Here is a 14,211-nt window from a genome sequence, read left to right as displayed (position 1 = left end):
CCGCTGTCCGCTAGTAGGCGGCGCTACAAGCAAGGGGCGGGCACGCCGGGCAGAGAGCCGGCTCGGGGGCGGAGCTACCCCCGGCCGTGCGCTGAAAAAGCGCTAATGTGAAACCGGCCTTAAAGAAGCATCTCATTCATTTTAATGCTTTTTGGCCTTTTTGTGCCAATGGATGCACTCAGCATGTTCATTAATTTCCGCTTAGGTCCACGTTTTAGGCTATTTCCTTATAGTCCAAAAAAACGCATGAAAAAAACGCATCAAAAACATGCGTTTTTTGAGCAAAAAAGCGCAAAAATTGCGGCAAAAAATGCTTGTTTTCTGGGAAGGAGACCCGTTTCCTGAGCGTTTAAAACCACTAACCTGGGCACATAGCCTGAGGGTTGTTACATAAAATTGGTGGCACTAGGGTTTGAGTCTTCTTCTTCTTCTCTAAAGAGATCATTTGCATAGTGCAGGTGTGACATTTGTGCACGGTGCTTGCGTGATGTGTGTGCCTGATGTGGGTGGAATGCGTTTGCATGGTGCTTGTTTTACGTGTATGCATGGTACTTTCATGAGATATGTGCATGGAGTGTATGTGACATGTTCATGATGCTTGTGTAGAATGTGTGCTTGTGTGATGTCTGCGTGGTGCGTGTGTGTCATGAGTGCGTGGTGCTTGTGTGTCATGTATTATATGTGCATTGTACATGTGTGCATGATGTACTAGTAGGTGGGTCATGTGCATGGTGCGTGTGTGATGTCTGTGCACACGTATTTCTTGGACACCTTCCCTTTATTCTCAGTTTTTGCTTGTTCCCTTCCTCTTTGTACACCATACATATTCAGAAACCTAGTGTTAATCTTTTTTTGTATATTATAGCCTGTATTAATTAAAACCCCACAGGACAGAAAATGCATGTGGGCTGTCATGTGAAATATTCCCCCCCAGTATTGCAGAGCTGTGGTGGAATATTGTGATAATCATAAAATGTTGTTTAGTGCTATTTCGTGCATTGACTTGCTCTTGGTAAGATAGTGTATATGGATTGCATTACATTGCATCATTTGTATTGCACAGAAATAATAGTTTTATGATGCTACACAGCAAATTTAGCCATAACACACCGCACTGCCAAAATTCAATTATGCCATTGCTTCAATGCACTATAATGTAAGAGCATATGGTTGCATTGACACGGGCAAGTTTTTTGGACCATTGCACAAAAGTGAAAAGAACCCAATCAATTTTAATTTTGAAATCTATGATCACATTTACCTTCAGCATGGTGAATTGTAGCAAGATATGTAATGTGATCTTTGGATGTTCAATGTGAGTATTGGGCACATTCGTTGTGTAGTCTCAAGGCTAACTCAAACATCTGTAAACCATGGTGCGTGTACAGACCAAGGTGAAGTGGCTGAGGATCTCCAGTTCTTATACTGATAGTTTATTCTTAGGCCAGGTGCAGACAGCCATAGAATAGGGCCATTTATGCAAATGACATCTGATCAAACTATGATCAGAGTTGGATCAGAGTGTGAGCATAGCGTGATCTGATTCTCTAGGATGAGGAGAAGAAAGATCTTCACTTCTCCTTTCTGAGAGGCCACGGAAATCAAACTGCACTCAGAAGCCAGCTATGTGAAGACTGATGTTTCCCACGTACTCAATGACTTTCTTGCCAGTGTGAGATGAATATTGGATCAAATTTGGGCATGAAGCAATTCTTATCATTGACATTATGGGGTTTTTTTTTTACATATTTTTCAAAATTTGTTTCTCTTTTTTACTCGATTAATCTGTACCAATACTTGACTTCAATCTTTGATGGTATGATAACTTGTACCATATTCAGCAATACCACAATATTGCTGCATATAGTAAAAATCATGGTCTCCTTTCAAGCCAAGCCACAGGCTACATTTAACCCCTTTACGACCAACGACAGATTTAGCATCAAGATGTGCTATGTCAGTCATGACTTTAAACTGTCACTGCGTATAAAAAAAACACAGTGAAGGTTTTGTGCTGACAGCTGTGCCAGCAGTGCCCGAGTTCAGAGGGCTCTGATTGGTCATTCAATCTGACTGACCGATGACAGCATGATGGCACAGGAGGTGCTGAAATATCAGCACCTCTGGCCCAATCACAGCAGGAGCTCAGCATTGGTAGTGGCCAATCTCCTGCTTTGACAGATAGGGATGGTATCAGCACTGCATCTGACTATTTAATCCCCTAAATGCTGCTATTGAGGCAGATATTCAGGAGGTAGAACAGGAAGGGAGCTCCCTCTCCCTTTATCTCGTCGCACCCATGACATCATCGCAGGAGCCCGATCATTGCTATGGTGACTTGGGGTTGTCATGATGATCCCTGGGGCACAAAGCTACAGAAAGCTTCTTAGAATATGCTCAGAGCATGGTCAAAGAAGCTTTTGTTTAGGTTGAGGTAGATCGGCTCCCATAGCTGGACACATAGGTAGAAACGGAACACTGTCTTTTTAAGAAAGTTCTTGATTTATTAAGTGCAGCATAAACCAAGCTGGAAAAAAAGTGAACACAACCCTCTGGGCAAAACAGCAAAGCAAAATAAAACACAGTTCTTTTTAGCGGGGATCATCCCACTCAAAGTTAGCAATGTCTATGATTCAGGTTGTTTAACACAGGCACGAACACTTCCCTTGAATGTTCCTCTCCAGACCCTGACCACTGCTGTCTTTGGAGGCCAGCTACTTTACTTAAACCAAAGACCAAACACTGGGGTGGACATAGGGTGGATATCCTCCCAGCCACTCTATGGATGTCCACATAGAACTCAGCCCATTATACAAATCATCTTAACCCCTAACCACACGTAGTGTGCTGGAGGAAAATCTCTGGGTTTTATATCACTGATACCATTAAGCATAGTGAAACATATCTCCCCTACAGCACTTTACCAGTGACTTTGTCACATATCCCCCTTCTGCCCAAAGCCGGGGTTTTTGGCACCTTCACTTGCTAACCAGGGGAGTCTGGACAGGGCATTTACATTCCCATGCAACTTCCCTGGTCTGTGCTCGACTTGAAAATTAAAATCCTGGAGAGCTAAAGACCACCTGGTCACCCAGGCATTCTTCCCCCTCTTTTCCCTCATCCATCTCAGGGCAAATGATCTGACACTAGTCTGAACTTCCTGCTTACCGGGTAGTACCTCAGGGTGTCGATTGTCAAATTGGTGGCCAAGCACTTTATTTGTGATGCCATAGTTCTTTACACAGGAGAGTTTCCTACTTAGGTATAGACTGGATGTTCATCCCAATCTACACTGTGTGCAGAATTATTAGGCAAATGAGTATTTCTATCACATCATCCTTTTTATACATGTTGTCCTACTCCAAGCTGTATAGACTTGAAAGCAAACTGCCAATTATGTAAATTAGGTGATTTGCATATCTGTAGTGAGGAGGGGTGTGGTCTAATGACATCAACACCCTATACAAGGTGTGCTTAATTATTAGGCAACTTCCTTTCCTTTGGCAAAATGGGTGAGAATAAAGATTTGACGGACTCTGAAAAGTCAAAAATTGTGAGATGTCTTGCAGAGGGATGCAATAGTCTTGAAATTGCCAAACTTTTGATGCGTCATCACCGAACAATCAAGCGTTTCATGGCAAATAGCCAACAGGGTTGCAAGAAGCTTGTTGATAAAAAAGGCGCAAAATAACTGCCCATGAATTGAGGAAAATCAAGAGTCAAGCTGCCAAGATGCCATTTGCCACCAGTTTTGCCACATTTCAGAGCTGCAACGTTACTGGAGTATCAAAAAGCACAAGGTGTACCATACTCAGGGACAAGGCCAAGGTAAGGAAGGCTGAAAAATGACCACCTTTGAACAAGAAACATAAGATAAACATCAAGAACGGGCCAAGAAATATCTTAAGACTGATTTTTCTAACGTTTTATTGACTGATGAAATGAGAGTGACTCTTGATGGGCCAGATGGATGGGCCCGAGGCTGGATCAGTAAAGGGCAGAGAGCTCCACTCCGACTCAGACGCCAGCAAAGTGGAGGTGGGGTACTGGTATGGGCTGGTATCATCAAAGATGAACTTGTGGGACCTTTTTGGGTTGAGGATGGAGTGAAGCTCAACTCCCAGACCTACTGCAAGTTTCTGGATGACACCTTCTTCAAGCAGTGGTACAGGAAGAAGTCGGTGTCGTTCAAGAAAAACATGATTTTCATGCAGGACAATGCTCTATCACATGCATCCAAATATTCCACACCGTGGCTGGCCAGTAAAGGTCTAAAAGAAGAAAAAATAATGACATGGCCCACTTGTTCACCTGATCTGATCCCCATAGAGAACCTGTGGTCACTCATAAAATGTGAGATCTACAAGGAGGGAAAACAGTACACCTCTCGGAACATTGTCTGAGAGGCTGTGGTGGCTGCTGCATGCAATGTTGATCGTAAACAGATCAAGTAACTGACAGAATCTATGGATGAAAGGCTTTTGAGTGTCATTGTAAAGAAAGGTGCATGGAGGGAGGACTTGGAGTTGCCACAAGATGAATCCAAATTAGACGAGCCAATTCACATGTGGAGAGTGCACGTCCAAGCTAGTTAGCATAGCGGAATCAGGAAAAAAGGAGATTGACAGCACTCCAGAAATAAAGAAAAAAAAAAATTTTATTGTGGAAAATTAAGCCATATTAAAATCAAGTTGCCTTACGCGTTTTGAGTGTGCACTCTTAGTCATAGGATCTTCCGTGAATCTCCTTTCATCGTAAAGAAAGCTGGCTATCTTGGTCACTGATTTTTCTTTGTTGGTTTTTGAATGTCAGAAATGTTTATTTCTAAATTTTGTGTTGTTATATGGGTTTACCTGGTGAAAATAAACATGTGAGATGGGTATATATTTGGTTTTTATTAAGTTGCCTAGTAATTCTGCACAGTAATAGTTACCTGAAAAAACAGATATCCTCCTAAGATAGCCAAATCTAAAAAAACCCCACTCCAACTTCCAAAAATATTAAGCTTTAATATTTATGAGTCTTTTGGGTTGATTGAGAACATAGTTGTTGGTCAATAATAAAAAGAATCCTCTCAAATACAACTTGCCTAATAATTCTGCACGCAGTGTATTTCCTCTGACAACACAGCTCCCAAACTGACCTCAGAGTTGTATGTCTGGAGCACGAAATCCTTAATGAAGTACGGTGGTGCGTCCAAGACTGGCTGTCTGCACAGGACAAGCTTGAACTCCTGGAATGCCATCTCAGCTTCAGAGGACCATTTGACCACTGACAACTTGAGAAGATCAGTCGGGGGGGTGGCTATCATGGCGATGTTTGGGAAAAGTTGCCAATAGTATCCTACAATTCCCAGAAACGCCCTGACCTGCTTTTTAGAGACCAGTTGTGGCCACTTTTGGATTGCCGCCATCTTGTCTACTTGTGGCTTTATCTCACCTCTTCCAACGATGTAGCCCAAGTATTTTGCCTCTTCTGTTCCCAGGGTGCACTTCTTTGGGTTTGTGGTAAACCTTGCCTTCCTTTGCGCATCCAAGACCGCCTGGACCTTGTGCAGGTATCTTCCCCAATCTGGGCTGAAGATCATAATGTCATCCAGATAAACGGCGTCATACTTTTTTTGAGTGTCTAGGAAACAGTCCATGGCCATCTGGAAGGTAGCTGTGGCTCCTTGGCGTCCGAACGGCATCCAGATATGCTGAAATCACCCATCAGGTGTAGAGTAGACCGTGTTCTCCTTGGTACTTGGAGACAGGAGAATTTGCCAGTACCCTTTCAATAGGTCCAGGGTGGTGAAATATCTGATATATATATATATATATATATATATATATATATATATATATATTCTGCTCAAAAAAATAAAGGGAACACTTAAACATCAAAATGTAACTCCAAGTCAGTCACACTTCTGTGAAATCAACAATTATTGTGATTCAATTTCTTCTGCTGTTGTGCCAATGGAATAAACAACAGGTAGAAATGATAGGAAGGTCACTAACATCCATGTGTCTGCTCAGTAAGAGTGTCTAGTGTTCTCTTTATTTTTTTGAGCAGTATATATAGCTGACCCTAGCCTCTCAATTAGTTCATCGACTCGGGCATTGGATATACATTGAACTTGGACACCTCATTGAGCTTCAAGTAATCTCCATCCAGCTTTTGCACAAGGACAATAGGACAGGATCAGCTGCTCTTTGATTCCTCAATGATTCCCAGACTTAACATTCTCTTCACCTCCTCGGAGATCACCTCAAGGCGGGCTTCGAGAATCCGATACAGCTTTTGGTTCACCCTCACATGTGGTTCAGTCAGGATTTTGTGCTCCACAACCTGCATACATCCTGGTAACTTTGTACACAGGTCTTGATTCCGCTGAAGCAGCTCACAGCACTGTTGTTTCTGGGCCGGCAACAGTGTCTCTGCCTCTGTGACATCCTCGACTCTGGCTTCATGATATGCCAAAAGGCATTTTGCTTCTACCTGATCCCTGTCTCAACACGGTTTTAGCAGGGTAATGTGATACACCTTTTACTATTTTCTTCTTCCTGGTTGGTGATCCTTGTAGTTGACGCCACTTAACTTTTTGACAACTTTGCATAGTGCTTGCCACGTGGCCAGGAACTTATTTTCAACCATGGGGATAAACAACAAAACCCAGTCTCCAGGGTTAAACTGTCTCTGTCTTGCCGACTGATTGTAGACCTTTGCCTGGGCCTCTTGGAGGGGGCTTTCCCTCACATTCGGCATCACACTCGCAATCCTATCCTGCATCTGGGCCACATGTTCAATAGCGCTTGGGTGGGGTGTTAGCTCTGCTTCCCAGGTCTCCTTTACAATGTTCAGAAGACCCTGAGGGTGCCTTCCGTATAACAGCACAAAAGGTAAAAACCCTTGCCCAATCTCGGCCATCCTTCTCCACGACCTTTTTCAACATAGATTTCAAGGTCTTGTTGAACCTCTACTCCAGGTCGTCTGTCTATGGATGGTACACCGACATCCTAAGTTGGGTAATCTGGAGGGCCTTATACAACTCCTTCATTATCTTGGACATGAGCGATGTCCCTAGGTCTCCTTCTGCAGGCCTGTATGGGAGAAAATATGAACTAGCTCTCATGGTGGAGGAGTTTCTCAGTGTTTCCGCCTCTGGGTACTGTGTAGCATAGTCCATTATCCCCAGGATGTATTGCAATCTGGTCAAATGGGACTTCTATTTTGGGCAACGGCACCAGGAAACTGTGAAAATAATATACAGGAGCAGTTAACTGACAGGTAGGGCAGGATCAGCAGAAATTAACAATGTCTCAGTGACAGCCAGGCCAGTATAACCTCTAAAGGACCCACTCTTGAGTCTTGTCTACTCCAAGATTCCCACCAAAGACATGAGATTGGGCCAGATCTAATACCTTACGCCTATAGGGACCCGGCACCAACAAGTGCTCTATCACTTCTACTCTAGGATTGGTGACCCGATAGAGCAGTTCTTCTTTTAAAGTGTAATATGGAAACTTGATGTTATCCCACAGCTCTTGAGCAACCCCATTTATCACAGTCATATTGTCAAACACATTTTCCCGCCCATCTTTGACTACCCCAACTTCAAGGGACTCAGTACCATGGTTCATTTTATTATTATTCTGGTGATAGGGAAGTCCGTGGTGTCACCGTGGATACAGCGAAAGCCCACATGTTTTCCTGCGATCAACTGATGGGAAAGTGTGGCCATTATCAGGGTCACAAAACTTTGTGAGTCCAAAAGTCCTGACACCAGCACCCCATTTATAGTCATGGGACATGCTTGCAGCTCCTCACTGGACTGATAGTCCACACTGCATGTGGCATAGGCATAGGAGGAGCAACGCCTCCCTAGTCTGCAGTCCATCTCTTCAGAGGACAAGGGACAATCAGAGGCTATATGTCCCGGACCATGACATCTCCAGCAGAGCAAGTCTTTACCCATAGCCTTTGACAATCTCTCAGCTACACCTTGGGATATAGGACTCCCCTAGTGGTGGCTCTACAACCCTCTCTTTTGTGGCTCAGGCTTCCATTGGGTACCCCAGCATGGGGTTTCACCAACCTCTGGCTTTCTTAGGGACCTCTCGTACACATGGTATTGTTCCCCTAGGCCCACCAGTTTGTCCGCATTTTGGGGATCTCCCTGGGCAACCCAGGTCTGCACCAGCCTAACAAGGGTGTGAACGAATCTGCCCATGACAACCCGCTTCACCCTTTGTGCTCTGACTGACATAGTTACTCCCCCGCGTGCCAAAATTTCAAATTTTAATTTGGCATACTCCTGCACATCCTGTAATGCCAAAACACAATAAGTCTTTTGGAGCTCGCCGGTTAGATAGGGGGCCAACACCTCCACCCACTGCTCTGGTGGTAGCTTCTCATGTTCTGATATCCTCTCAAAAATGCTTCCATATCATCACCCTGGGTCATTTTTTGCATCGCTCATCTTACCACCTTCTGGACATGTGTTGTCACATGGACTTCGGGGAGGGTAATCTGTTACTGGTGCTGCTATTGCATCTGCTGTATAAACAGCTTACTGGTGTCATGACTCAGGATGGGGTGGTTCTGGCTCCATCCTGGTCAGGTCAGGGTTAAGTCTGTCCACCTCTCTTTGGTTCTGGGACAGCTATTTAATGCTGGTAGCTCCAGGGTTCAGTGTTGGTGATACTTCCGCTTACTCGGTTTGAGGTCGCTGACCCAGGTTGTTCTTCTGCGTATGTCTGCTTGCTGTGTATGACCTGGTTTGCCCCCTGACTATTGTCTCTGTCTTTCTGCTCGGTACTGACTCTTCCCTCCTGGTTATATGACCCCTTGGCTTCACTCATTGACTATGTTATTGGTTTTGTCCTTTGTATTCTGTGCCCACGGCCAGCTCCCTGTCCTCGTGTGGGGTAGCTACGCCTCCTGCGGTCACATGAACATTTAGCTCAGCCCCCTGTGATCACGTGACTTGCTAAGCTCAGGTCCTGTGTGCACTTCACTCCTCGGTCTCCGCACACTCTGTCTAGTGATGCACCTCCCCTGTTAGCACCCCCAAGCTTAACCACAGTGACACTGTCCCCATGTCACTACTACTGGTCTCTTGTTGTGCCACCTGTTGCTGCTGTAATTGCTGTTGATACTGTTTCTGCTGCACTTGTACCAGATGTTTGAGCAGGTCCTCCATTTTGCCTGATGTTGTATGCTGGCTAGAGGCCTGCTTCACCCAGGACATGCAATACCTCTTCTAGCTGTCACACATGTCACTGGGAATGCGGCCCACGCTTCTAACACAACCTGTGGTAGATCGGCTACCTTGGCTAGACACAGAGGTAGAAATGGAACACTGTCTCTTTAAGAATATGCTTGGTTTATTAAGTGAAGCATAAAATGAGCTAAATAAAGCATAGTCCTTCTCCTAGCGGGGATCAACATGCTCAGGGTTAGCAATGTTCATGGATCAGGTCCTTTAGCACAGGCACAAACACTTCCCTGGAGTGTTCCATTCCAGACACAGAACACTTTGGAGGCCAGCTACTTAAGCCCCAGACCACACCTTGGGGTGGAGATATGGTGTACATCCTCCCACCCACTCTATGGAGGTCCACATAAAACTCAACCCATTATACAAATTAGCTTTACCCCTCACCGCACTTAGTGTGCTGGACGACAATCTCTGGGTTTTATATCACTGCTGCCATTAGGCATAGTGAAAAATATCTCCCATCCAGCACTTTACCAGTGATTTTGTCACAAGGTGTAATGCATTGCAATTAGTGATGAGCGAGTATATTCTTTGCTCGGGTGCCCAAGTATTTTGGCGTGCTCAGAGATTTAGTTTCTGTTGACGCAGCTGCATGATTTGTGGCTGCTGGACAGAAAAACAAAAAAGAAAACAGCTGAAAAGAAAACAAAAAACAAAAAAAAATACAGGCTTAAATTTCTCAGCCATACAGTGTTTGGTCTTTGGTACATTTCTGTGATATCTAATACTTCAAAAAATGCATTAGAAAAATTTGCTGGATTACAGTTCACTACTTTCCATACACTATTCTTTGGTCTAGAGTACATTTGTGTGATCTAAAAAACTGAAAAAAAAGTATTAAAAAGTTTAAAGTTTGTCAGGGTTGAATTTTTCAGCCATACAGTATTCTGTTTTCTGGGTTACATTTCTGTGATATCTAATACTTCAAAAAGATAAAAATATTTGCTGGATTAAATTTCTCATTAATACACTATTCCATGGTCTGGGATACATTTCCGTGATATGTAACGCTCAAAAAAAGTGTTAATTTTTTTTATATGCACAGCAAGGAAATATACCAAACCCATCAAAATATATCAGGTATAGCAAAAGATAGGGATTTAAAACTTAACCTTTAATAGGTATTATTAAAAATCTTGAAATACAGAGAAACACAGTGCAACAAGCGTGAAAAAATACCCTGCTGTGAAAAAACATCTAATAATAAACAACAAGTGCTAGTACAAAGATGATAACAAAACAGGGTATTTAGTTGATATATTTTTTGCCAAAAATGTATACTAAGCCGTTCTACCCAATGTCAAGGTATACCCATATCATAGCAGTCCAAACCAATGTATTTAAAACCTGACCATGTGAACAGTACCTATATGAGCAGGATTCAGAAAGGCAATGTCTGATGTGGACACGCTGTGTAAGATGGCTTTATGTTGTGAATTCCCATGCTCAAAGTTCGGAGCTGAAGCCCCCTCTGGTGGTTACTGAGAGTAGTGGAGCTGGCCAGGTTGATGGAAGTTCCCCACAAGACAACGATAATTGGGAACCTGGGATTGCTGGCTGGAAGCATATAATTGAGCTGGCTGCTCTTGGTGGTTGCTGGTGATTTCCTCTTTGTGCATTTGGAGTTCTTTGTCCCCTGCCTGATCTGCAAGGTTTAGCTAAGTGATTATTTTGCTAATCCTTTGAATCTAATCTGGTTGTGCCTTTTTTTTGCTTTCTGCTTTGTTGCTAGGGTTCAGCGTACTCCCAGCTGGGGGTAGTGCTGGGCCCTGCTTCATGTTACAGCTTGTTCAGTCTCCTGTTATGTTAGTATCTTTTGCTTTGCTTCCAGTTTATACCAGAGTGCTGATTTATCAGGGGTGAGGTCGCGTGACCTCAGATTTTTTTTTATATCAGAAGCGTTGGATTTTTTTAGGGTTTTGTGCATGATTGCAGACAGTATCTTTTCTGTCCTGTCCTGTCTAGATAGCTTGGGCCCCACCGTTTGCTCAGTCTGTTGTCTGCCTTTGTTTGTGTCTCATCTTGTCTCTTCGACAATATATGTTTGGGGGTTGTCTATTCCTTTGGGGATCTGCTCCGTGCAGTTTAGATTTCACCTTTCTTGCTTTAGGCTTAGTTAGTTCTCTGGCTGTGACAAAGCGTCTAGGGCATTGTAGGAACGCTCCACGACTACTGCTAGTTGTGTTGATAGGATCAGGGGTCTGCAATCCATTTAGTTACCAACCTCTCTGGTGGCTTAGCCTGTTCCTGCCATCCTCCTCGGTGACCCGATCACAACAGAATCACCAGCCAAACCGTAGACTCTAGGGTACTCAAAAGAAGGAAAGAATTGCAAAAAAAAAGTGTCAGAATTTTTTTATATATTTTTTCCTCTTTTTCTCTGGGGCCATAGGAGGATTTTTTTCCTTAATGGAGACGAAGCAATTGTCCGATCATGTTGAATAGCTAGCTGCTGAAGTGCGGGGAATTTCTGCCTATCTCGCTCAATCATCTGCTGTAGAACCAAAGATCCCTACTCCTGATGTGTTTTCGGGGGATCGGTCAAAATTTTCGAATTTCAAGAATAACTGTAAACTATTTCTTGCGTTGAAGCCTAATTCATAGGGGAGCTCGGTGCAGCAGGTTAAAATTGTCATCTCCCTGCTGTATGGTGATCCCCAGGATTGGGCTTTTTCTCTGACACCTGGAGATCCTGTTCTGGCTAATGTAGATGCGTTTTTTCAGGCCCTGGGGTTGTTGTATGATGCTACTGATCAAGCTGAGAAAACCTTATTGGCATTGAACCAGGGTCAGGATGCTGCAGAGTTACATTGCCAGAACTTCTGAAAGTGGGTGGTCCTTACTAAATGGAATGATGATGCCTTAGCAGCTCTTTTTCAGGAAAGGTCTGACAGAAACTGTAAAAGATGTTAGGGTGGGATTTTCTGTTCACTCTGGTCTTAATGACTCAATGTCATTAGCCATTCAAATTGATCGACGTTTACGTGAACGTAAAAGTACGCGAGAGACTGTGCTGCCTTGTGAACAAACTACTGAACCCATGCAATGTGATAGGGTTTTGTCTAGGGCACAACGTCAAGAGTTCAGAAGGCGTAATAAGTTATGCTTCTTTTGTGGGGACGCCTCTCATGATATTTCTGTCTGCCCTGAACAAGAAAAATGATCTGCTCATGCATTTGCGGTGGGCAGTGTAAAGCCTAAGTTCCTGTTGGCAGTTACCTTGATCTGCTCCTTATCCTTATCTACATTTTCTGCTAAAGCTTTTGCCTGTTCAGGAGCAGCCTTGAATCTGATGGAACTTGACTTTGCCAAACATTGTGGTTTCCCCATGGTGCCCCTGAGAACCCCTATTCCCTTGAGGGGGATTGATGCTACCCCTTTGGCGGAGAATATCCCCAGTTTTGGACCCATGTAATAATGCAGGTCGTGCCGAACCATCAAGAGAATTGTAAATTTTTGGTGTTGCACAATTTAAATGATATTATTGTACTGGGTTTTCCTTAGTTGCAAACCCATAATCCTGTTTTGTATTGGAAATCTGTGTCTGTGGTGAGTTAGGGTTGTCAATGTATTCTTAGTGACGCTCCTGTTTTCTCCACCTCTCCCCAGTCTCAAGATGTTCCTGACTATTTGGCTGATTTTTCTGATGTATTCAGTGAGAGTAAGTCCGTGTCTTTGCCTCCTCATAGGAGTTATGACTGTGCAATTGAGTTAATGCCCGGGTGTAAATTTCCCAAGGGTCGGCTTTTCAACTTATCGGTACCTGAACATGATGCTATGCGATCTTATATCAAAGAATCATTGTAGAAGGGTCATATCAGACCATGCTCGTCGAACTTTGGGTGCTGTTTTTTTTTTGTGGCCAAAAAAGGTGACTCATTAAGGCCATGTATTGAGCATTGTTCCCTTAACAAAATCACTGTTAAATATCTGCACCCATTACCCCTGATTTCTGATTTATTTTCTTGAGTTAAAAGTGCTTCTTGGTTTACCAATCTTGACCTCAGGGGGGCGTATAATCTTATTCGCATCAAACACGGGGATGAATGGAAGATGGCATTTAATACTTCAGAGGGACATTTTTGAGTACCTGTGAAGCCTTTTGGGCTCACTAATGCCCCTTCCTTCTTCCAATCTTTTATGAACGATATTTTCTGGTATCTTATAGATAAGTTTTTGATCATTTATCTGGATGATATTTTGATTTTTTCCAGTGATTGAGATTCTCATGTGGAACATGTCCAGACTGTGTTCTAGATTTTGAGGGAAAATACTCTGTATGTTAAGGGATCGAAATGTCTTTGCTTTACAGAGGATTTCGTTTTTGGGATTCATTTTGTCCCCGTCTGCTATTGAAATGGACCCGGCCAAGGTACAGGCCATTTATGATTGGGTTCAGCCCACTTCTCTGGAGGCTCTTCAGAAGTTTTTGGGTTTTGCTAATTTCTACCGTAAATTTATAAGTAATTTTCCTAGTATTGTTAAACCTCTGACGGATTTGACCAAAAAGGGCGCTGATGTTGTGAATTCGTCTCCAGAGGCAGTCTCGGCATTTCAGGAGCTTAAGCAGCGATTTACTTCTGCTCTGGTTCTACAGCAACCTTATGTTTCACTCCCATTTCAGGTGGAAATAGATGCTTCTGAGAAAGGTGCAGGAGCCGTTTTGTCTCAAAGAGATCCGGTAACCTTTAAGATAAATTCCTGTGCCTTCTTTTCTCAAAAATTTTCTCCATCTGAACGTAACTATGATGTGGGGAATCGGGAATTATTAGCCATGAAGTGGGCATTTGAAGAGTGGAGACATTGGTTGGAGGGAGCTAGACATCAAGTTGTGGTCCTCACCGATCACAAGAATTTATTTATCTTGAATCTGCCAAGTGCTTGAATCCTAGAAAGGCTAGGTGGGCCTTGTTTTTCACGCGTTTTAATTTTGTGTTTTCATTTCT

This window comes from Dendrobates tinctorius, unplaced genomic scaffold (assembly GCF_039654945.1).
Source record: "Dendrobates tinctorius isolate UK_male_01 unplaced genomic scaffold, ASM3965494v1 ptg000031l, whole genome shotgun sequence".
NCBI classification, from domain to species: Eukaryota; Metazoa; Chordata; class Amphibia; order Anura; family Dendrobatidae; genus Dendrobates; species Dendrobates tinctorius.
This window is presented reverse-complemented; position numbering follows the sequence as displayed.